Source organism: Thalia democratica, chromosome 1 (assembly GCF_965202585.1).
Source record: "Thalia democratica chromosome 1, ktThaDemo2.hap1.1, whole genome shotgun sequence".
Lineage (NCBI taxonomy): Eukaryota > Metazoa > Chordata > Thaliacea > Salpida > Salpidae > Thalia > Thalia democratica.
The window spans coordinates 77,939,157-77,949,470 of NC_139165.1; positions in this window are offsets into that span (position 1 = coordinate 77,939,157).

Here is a 10,314-nt window from a genome sequence, read left to right on the forward strand (position 1 = left end):
ATTAAAATAAGAAACATTAGACAAACAACAATTTAGTTACAGTTTATAAACAGTTCAATAAATTATAACGTTCTTTCAATCAATTTATGTACTACTTAGTTTATTGAACACGATAAAAAAGTCAACACTCAAGAAAATGGTCAAATGACCTAAGAAATACCTATGGGTCATCGAGCTACACACCACTTAAAAAACTTTACTACTTTGAGTAATATAAATAAAATATAAAAAGTTTAATATTAAAAACTTAGACTTCTAAAAATTTTAGAAGAAATTAAAAAACAATTCATGACACTTTATTATATTATTTATTGAGCGACAAAAAAGCGCTCAAAAATTTTTATACAAGGACTTGGGTGTACGAAAAAACCTTTCGGTTATCGAGTCATACACCAGGATACAGTTTAATGTCATGTCCAGGACATAATTCAAAATAATTTAACTAAAAAAGTGTTCAAAAAAGAAAATAAAACAGTTTAAAACTATAAGATCAGGCGTACCAAGTTGTTATTAACATAGATAAAATTGTAAAAGATAAGTTCTAGGTGTTTTCAGAAAGAAGAACAAACTTTTTATTTATTTGTAACTAATTTTTTATACTTAGTTTAGTGTGAATACCTACTTATTTAACTATAACGATACAAAACATTAAAAAAAATATAACAAAGTTATCTAAAATACTACCAAATTTATAAGTAACTCTATTTAATTACTTGACTGTTTAAGTTTTTGGAAATAGTTGTATCAGAAACTTAGTAAATTCACTAACCTAAAAGATATATTTGCTATATTACTTTAACTATTACTAACAGTCGAAATATAACACTAAACGTTACGACCTAGACTTGATTAATGGTATTAAAACCCAATCAATATGCTCAGTAGGAATTATTCTGAGATATAACGTTGTTATCAGTATAATCCTATAAAGTATTAAATTGTTATCCCTATTGTAACTTCTTTACACTTAAGTCATTCAATTGATCTATCACTTTAAATATTTTTGCAACCTTACAAAATAGACTCCGTTTTAAATATTAGGCATTTCTGTCAACAGTTTACTACTCTGAGATTTGTGCTCATGTCTAACATGTTTTAGTATAAAAAGTTTTCTATGACAAGATATTTGTAAATGGTAAATGGTTTTGTACTTTACTATTTGTATATTTACATAAAAACATAATTAGTAATAAGTTATCTTTAAGTTTTACAATGAGGCACTGAATTCATAATTATTACCATAACAGTTTATTTAACACCATAAAAATCAAAGCTCAAACGTTTTGGTCTAAAGGACCTGGTGTATAGAAAGACGTTTCCGTCATTAAAATACCTACAAACTATTTTAAAAGTTTTATCATAAGTTCTGGTCGATAGTGCTCGACAAATTAAATTGGAGCTAAATATTTATTTAATTATATAAAAACTATAATTTATACAGCTGTTTCATACATGAAATATAAAGTTTCATGTACTCCTCAATAAGCTACAGTTTATTACAATAGTAAACAGAAATTTAGATTTTGAAAATTTTATAATAGTTGTGATGTATAAAGATACAGTTTATTGTACAGTTAGCTGAATTTGAAATAATTAGCTGTAGTTGTTAATTTACGCATTTTAGGAAAGTTTAGAAAGGTTATTTTAGAAAAATGTTTTGAGCTATTAGAAATTTTTTTTGGACTGTTGGAGAAATGTTATAAAATACTCGTGTTTGCCGCTTCGACCAACAATTATTATTATTATATTAAACAGGACAAAATCAAAATTCAATACTAAATTCGCCTGCAAACTTTGTAACCTATAACAAATAGAATTCGAAAAATCAGATAAGAACGTAACACTAAACAAGAAAAGCGAAAGACAAAACATATGTATCCATTATCAAAAATACCTTTTTAACAAAATTACAACCAACTAAATATTAACCCAAAATAAAATTTGAGCAGCAAACACGAGTATTTTATAACATTTTTCCCACAATTTAAAAAAAAATGTTCTAATAGCTTAAAACATTTTTCTAAAATAACCTTTTTAAACTTTCCTAAAATGCATAAATTAACAACTACAGTGTAAAATTTCAAATTCAGCTAACTGTACAATAAACTGTATCTTTATACGTACGTTTATGGATATATTGTCTTCGTTGATTCTTGCTTCATTTATATTCTTTCACAATACTAATAAACCGTACCTAATGTGGCTCATTTGGAGTAAGTAAAAGTAAAAATAACAAAGTTTGATTTTTGTTTTGTATAAAAAAACATTTTATTTTGATTATTTACGTTTTGTTGTTCCTAAATTTTCTGTCCAGTTTAAGATAAATTTCGATTATAAGACCAAAAAGTTTTTCAATCTTTTTATAATTTTCTCTATACTAGTACTTGAGTTTTTTATTTTTTTTTACTAAATAAAATGGCATGTTTCTAGTTTTATAAGAACTTGCTCTTTAAGTCTGTTTGAAATAATCTAGCATTTCGAGTTCAAAGACAAGGTTGGAAATGTCAACAACATCAGTATATATTGTTTTTAGAACCATTAAAAAAAGCGATTAAAAAGTTTGGTCTAAGGAACTTGTGTACGACAAAACATTTTTGTTATCAAGTTATACCACACGGGTAAAGTTTAATATCTTGTCCAGGACAAATATATCTTATTTAGACTTATTTAGCAAAATTTCTCTATCCAAAATATCAAAAGCTTTACTTAAAACTTTTTTAGGTACACATACTGATTCACCTTTATCTAACGTAGAAAATATCCTTCAACTTATATTTATTTCAGTGTATTTATTGATTTTCGTGCTTTATACTTACAGTTGTTTTTGTTACTCATGCAGAAGTAGACTTAACTATAAAGTTTTAAGATTTTCAAACGTTTTTTGTCTAGAATTTGTTTTTCACAGCTTAAATAGTTAATTTTTAAATAAAAAAAAGAAAATTAAATACAAAGTTTAAAGTAGTGATGTGATCGAAACTTGATATTGAAAGGTTTAATCAAATAAAAAACTTGAGGGGAAGTCTACAGAGCATAAGCCTGGACTTAAGTATGCTGAGAGACAATCTCAAGTTTGCACAAAGGTTTGATCATACCAGTTCGATCATCAGACCACGAGCTTAAGGTAGACTGAGACCCGGGTCTAAGTCTACCGTAAGCTTGTGGTTTGGTGATTGAACCATTAAGTTAACTTAAAATAAATAAGGTCAAACTGAACCTTATGGGTTAAACTTAAAATGCTTGAAAATAAGTCTAAACTTTTTGGTAAAGTTTTAAAAAACTATTTATACTCCCTTAATAAAACAGGTTCTTTATAGAAAACATGTTTATTTACAGTTATGTTAAATATTCTTAATATGCAAAAAACTAAGAACATCTGAAATCGGGAGTATCCATAATTTCTTTAGGCATAGACCAAAAGTACTAATTCAAAATTTTAAGACTTTTTCTTTCGATGAATAAATAGTGTTTATTTAAATTATCAAATATACAAGTTTTAAATAACTACGTTTAATTTCTATGCAAAAATATTATATGACTTGAAACATGTTTTCTATATTTTTACAACTTTCTATTTTATACTCTTTATACATGACTCACAGATAAAAAGTAAGCTTTCTATTGTTAAACTGTAAGAATAAATTAAACTACTCTTTTTCAATTTTTACAACGTAGTAAAAAAGATTAATATTTAGATAAATTTAAAATATTTAGTACAAAGTAAGTTTTAAGTTATTAAGATAATGTTATAAATAAACATATTTTGAGCACGTAAAATCGGAATATTTTAGTATCTCCAACTGATAAGCGTGGAACAACAAGTTTACTAAGTCATAGTCTAACTTACTTAAAAAGACTTAAAGAAAAATTTAAGAAACAGCTCTAAGTTCAACTATGTTTTACACTTTTTTTATATCAATACATATTTTGAAAAAAACTCGTTTGTTTTTTGAGCTTTTCAAAAACATTATATCTGCATTAAAAATTAAATAAAATATGTTTTAACAGCAACATTGTAATTTCAAGCTAAAATTCTTGAATATAATCTTTATTTGAAATCTGTTTTTTATAAACAAAGCAAGAAAAATGATTTTTTTTTAGCTGTTTAAAGTACAAGCTTGAAATTTAGATAATTAGAGTTAATTGAAAATTTTTCGAAAATAAGCAATAGATCGTATTACAAAGGGAAGTAAACTGCTATCGATAACATACGTGAGCATTTTAGCTAGTTTATTGCAATTACTCTAATTAGTTTTAATTGCAAATAACTTTGTATTTTATATCGAAAGCTTTTTTCCTTTTACTTTACTTTACTCGAAGTATCGACATGTAAAAAATATTTTATACTTAGTAAGTAGTCTAGAAGCAACACAGTCAAACAAAAAATAGTGTTTTGTTTTTGTTCTAGTTTTTTTTTTCTGTGTTTCACGTAGTATTAGTATGTTACACTGTTTTTTTTTTCGTTTTTTTAAGGTAGTAAATTTGTTTTATCTTAGTGTTTTTGCTTAGGTCTATACTAGAATAAAGCAGATTAAAGCTGCACTAACAAGTTAGAATAAACAAAAGATAACACAAGAGAGTTTGTATAAATGATTTTAATTACTATAACTAGTCTTTATTACATATTATCTATTTTTCTATGTAGAAGTAATTTTAACTTAGTTTTACTTGTTAGTCTTATGAAAAGTCTCATTTATTTTTGTTAGTAAACAGCTAATATAATTTAGTAAACAATGTGTGTAGAAACTGATTAATTCAGACAAATTTAAATAAAACGAAACTGTATTAATTCAGATTTAGCGTTTAGAATAGCTTAACGTTTATAATTAATGTTTACTGAACTTTAGTTATAAATATGTTTAAAAAAATATATGTTAAACAAAATATGGGGTTTATTTACCTTCTACTAGGTTGAACAAACTGTTCGAAAGAACTGTACTACTGACTACACTGTTTTTGTATGCAAAATGTTGTAAATTTTGTATGTGTATAAACTAGTATTTAATTTTTTATGATTTTTTCATTTTAGCTTTGAAAAAGTTCATAAATAAGCATTATGCTAAAGTTAATTGGTTTAACGTAAACAGCTAAAATGAAATTTAAACCCTTTCTTGTGATAGTTAGGCTAAGTATTTTTTCATGTTGAATCAAGATTTGAATTTTTACTTAACTTTAAAACTAGCTTGATAGACTTTTTCATAAAAGAACTTTCTACTTGTAGTTTTTTTGTAATAACAAAAAACATTAAATGCAAGTTTTAAAGAACAAGTATTTTAACTTTTTCTACTTAACTGTGAACAGTTGATTCGACAACATACTGTAATTGAACTATCTTTTTATAAACATTGAGTTTGATAGATAGATTAGTAAAGTTTAACTTAGTTTACATACAACATATTTATATCTTAAAATTGCTATTTTTACTTTAGGTGATTTAATTACGATATTGCTACTTTTTGTGCATTTATACAAAATGCAAAATTTGCAGGAAGGTATTCAATTCAGCTCTTCAATAGGCGAAGGTATTCTATATTTAAAAAACCTAATCTGAACTCATAAAAGATAGATTGTTATGTTAAACAGAAATTTAGGTTTAAAACAATAAAAACAGACTAATACCAAAATCTAATAAAAATATATCAAAGGTTTTGAATAAAAATTGTTTTAATAACAGTTGAGAGCTAAAAAATATTTTTAAAAGTTTGTTTCGTCATTTAATAAAGCTTATTAAAATGTTGTTGGTCCAAAATTAAGAAAAAAAACTTACAAATTAACTTAATCTTGTTTTTATAAAGCACATCAACAACAACCTCAACAACAACAACTACAACAACAACAACAACAACAACAACAACAACAACATCAACCACAACAACTACAACAACAACCTCAACTACCACAACAACTACAACAACTACAACAACAACTACAACAACTACAACAACAACCTCAACTACAACAACAACAACAACAACTACAACAACTACAACAACAACCTCAACAACAACAACTACAACAACAACATCAACAACAACATCATCAACCACAACAACAACCTCAACTACAACAACAACAACAACAACCTCAACTACAACAACTACAACAACAACCTCAACTACAACAACTAAAACAACAACCTCAACTACAACAACTACAACAACAACCTCAACTACAACAACTACAACAACATCAACAACAACATCATCAACCACAACAACTACAACAACTACAACAACTACAACAGCTACAACAACAACCTCAACAACTACAACAACTACAACAACAACCTCAACTACCGCCTCAACGAGTAGTTTTTCAACAAATTCAAGCGATTCCACAGCATTTCAACCAACAAAATCACGTTCAGAATGTTCAACAACATGGTGTTGGTTATTGGACACGGCCATTGGTGACAGACAACACCAACTACATGTATCAACAGCAAAATAACGCAAATTTTCAAAACCAATATCAGCCGCAACAATCCTACGCCTACCCACCTCAACGGAGTGGTGTTTATCAAAACTCTTTTTCCGGATCACAACAACATTTTAATCAGCATGTCTTTAACCAAGCACCACATCAAGCACCTTATACGAATCAAAACAGCTTACAAAGCTGGAACAGCTCACATAGCTCGCATAGCAGCTATTCCAACTCAATCTCCGGACCAAGTAACTTTTTTAATAATGCATAAAGGTTTTTTTAATTGTTTTGTTTTGATATTCATTAGCGTTAGTTTTTTAACAATACGCTAAAATAACAAGTACTATATGCAAAAAAAAAACTAGAGTAAACATAATTATGAGAGGTAGTAATAGCTTCCAGTGTGTTTAAACAACAACGCTTATATTTTACTATAACTAAACAATACTTCAGCTTTTCCGACATCGCAACCACCCTTGACTACTCGAGATGGGAGAACTTATAGACCAAGTATGTTCAATCGAATGATGCCCTACAGAACTCAACGTTATACTTTTAATCGTAAGTTATTTTTTAGGTCACTTTACAAACAAATATCTTTTTTTTTTCATTTAAACTTATACACTGTTTTTATAAGTGCAGCTTATGATGAGTTAATGAGTTACAAAATAAGTGAATGAATACAAAATAACGAATAAATAAAAAGTGCTCAACTGGTTTTAGTACAAGCTAAAATTAATTAAATAATAGTTGAAAATTATAAACTTACAATAACCGCCCTACAGCTTTTGCACGAGACGCGAGAACACCGAAAAGAAGGGTTATAACAACCGAGCAGAAAACCACCATGAACCAATTCTACGATGAAGTGTCAGAGCAGCCGGATTATTCTGAAAGGATGCGGCTCATGCGGATGACAGGATTGGAAGACAGTCAGATACAAGTTGGTGAAAGAATAATTATAGTAGTAGTTTTTTGTGTAGTTATTTCATTGAAAAACATTAAGTTAATAAAAAATAATTAACCTTTAGTTACTTTACTGTTTTTCATTTTGGTTCCATTTATAACACTTTTAAGCCATGATTTGCATTTTTTTTTATATTTTACTAAACTTTTTAGCTAAATTTCTTAAAGTAAAGCTTTTTCCCTGAGACAAAATTGTTTATTTGAAATTTGAATTTAACTCAAATATCTAATAATCAACATAACAATTTTATTCACAGCGATACTTTGGCAGCAGAAGATACAAATTCAGGCAGGAACAACTTGAAAGGCAGCAAAATGAAGCAGAGACTGCAGTGAAGGAAGAATTTAAAATAAAAAAAGAAGAAATCAAAATGGAACCGTGGACTTCAGTCAAACGTGAAATTAAAGTGGAAATAAAAGAAGAACCTTTGTAAAACAATAAAGCATTTTATTGTTCTTGTTTTGATTGGTTATTTCTATGTTTGAAATAAGCTGCATTTAAACTTAGCTTATCTATTTGTATTGTTTAAGTGTGTTTTGATCTCTAAGCTGAGTGTTTTTGTTCTAAATTTTTCTGTTTAAGTAATGATTTACTGTATTTTCTCAATTTTAAGGTGCTGAATAAAGTTTTCTTCTTTTTTTTTTTGTTATTTTTTGTCAGGAAAAATTAAAAACGCGAATCAGATACCTGTGGCTAAAAGCAGTAGGTTTCAACATTAAAATCACAGAAAGTTTTAACAGTGTAACTTCAACTTAGTTAAGCTTTGTATACTTTCTGTATATTTAAAACTGTTTTAGTAAATAAATTTTTTTAAATGTTGGGAAGCTTACAAACGCTTACTTTCATAGTTGATTTTGTTACATTATATATATAATATACTGTAAATAAATTTTTGAGTAACAAATAATTACCTTAAGAAAAATGATAATAAGAAAAAACATTATGAAAAGAAGTTTCAAAAATTTTTCTACAGTTTTAATACAGTTTTTCGACTGTCAACATAAATATAATTAAATAAATTGTTAATTGATATGTAAACACGAAATGTTTCATGTTATTTAAAGTTAATTGTACATACATTATTCATATAACCAAAAGCAAGTTTATTTTAAAATTTATGATAGTATACAACTTTGAAAAAAAAGAGCAATAACTTAAAACTTCTGCTACGCTTTTCAAACTTAGCACTTAAAAAACGTGCAACCTAATTAGCTAATTGTTTTTCTATTAAGTTGACAGTCGTTTATTTTTTACAGGAAGTTGTTAATTTATACTAACCATCAAGAGTTTCATAATTTTTAGAAGTAGAAAAAATTAAATTATACAACCGTAGTTCACACGCTTAATATGCAACTGTTGCAATTTACTAATATATTGTATAAAGAAAGATTGACTAAATTTTGCTTAAAGTCTCCGTCATGTAGAAAATGGAAATTTGATTTGAAACTCATTTTAAAATTGTAAACGGTTAACATAAATTCGGTTTAATTCATGTTTCAATTATTGTTAAAAATATTTTTTATTAAGAAGAAAGAATAAGAAACATGTAGAAATAGTTTTTTTAATACCCTGCGACAAAATTCCACTTTCAACAGAACAGATTTTGTTGAAAAACTTTATAGTTTTGTGTGAGGGGGTAGAAAAATTTTATTTAAAACTCAAAAAAAAATATTTATACATAAAATTTGTGATTAAAATCCGATAAAATTCAAAAAAATTGTTCAAAAAAAAAAACATATTTCTCTCAATTAACTACTAATGTTTAAAAACTACTAGGTAAAATATTTTTTCCATATCTCCATCTAAAAATGTTTAATTGTTTTATTTTTTTAATTGCTTGTTTCAAGTTTAAGCCTTTAAAGTCGTTTTGAGCTGTTATCCTGTAAATTTGTACATACTAAAAGTATTAGTGTTTTAATTTCAATTCTTTAATATCTCTTCTACTAACCTTAAATTTCTATGCTCTTTTTTATAAATTAAGTTTTTTTTAAGCAACCTAAGTTTTCAAGTAATACCTAATTATCGATTCTTTTATTTTATTTATTATATTTAATATTTATTAATCATAAAACTAGGTGTCTTTTTGATCTTAAAATTTTTTCCTGTTTTTATGGTTCGTATGTCCCTGTTTAGTTGGCTTGGGTTTTAATAATTTAGCATTCATTTATATCAAGATTTAATAGTTTTCAATCAGTGCTATATGGTATTATATGCTTTTAGGATAAACTTATGTACAACATTATTAAAGTAATTTGTGTTCCATATTGTTTTTAACTTTCTTGGATAAACAGAAATAAAAAACTGGATATTTCTTGTCAGGCTAAAATTTTTGGCCTGCAGCTTACATTTTTTTATAAAATGTAAAAAACAATAAAATATGCATCTTTAAAATTAAGGACAACTAATAAGCAAAAAAATCAAACTTGAAGGAAACATCGTAGTTAATTAAACCTTTTTTTTTTCCTTGAATAAGACAATTTAGTTTGAAATGAAAATAACAAAAAATGACGGACTGAAAATCCTTATATCTTAGTAGATGTCTGATATGCACGAAGGGTCAAATATGAACGAAGATGCTTTTGCATAAAGTCTCTTTTGCACGAAGGGTCACATTTTAACGAAGAAACTTTTGCACGGGTTGAAGTTATTTTTTGAATCTTGTGCAAAATAGACTCTCTGTGCAAAAATGTCTTCGTGCAAAAGTGACCCTTCGTTCAAAAGTGTCAGTGTCTTCATACAAAAAAGTCGTCTTGCAAAAGTGTTCCTTCGTGAAAAAAGTCGTGCATATTAGACCCTTCCCCTTTATCTATTCATTTTGCTATTTTTTCTGTCTCATTGTGCTGAAACCTTATTAGTCTGACAAATCAGTTTTAATATGTATATTTTCTTTATTATTTAAGGTAACTATATATAACAACAATCAA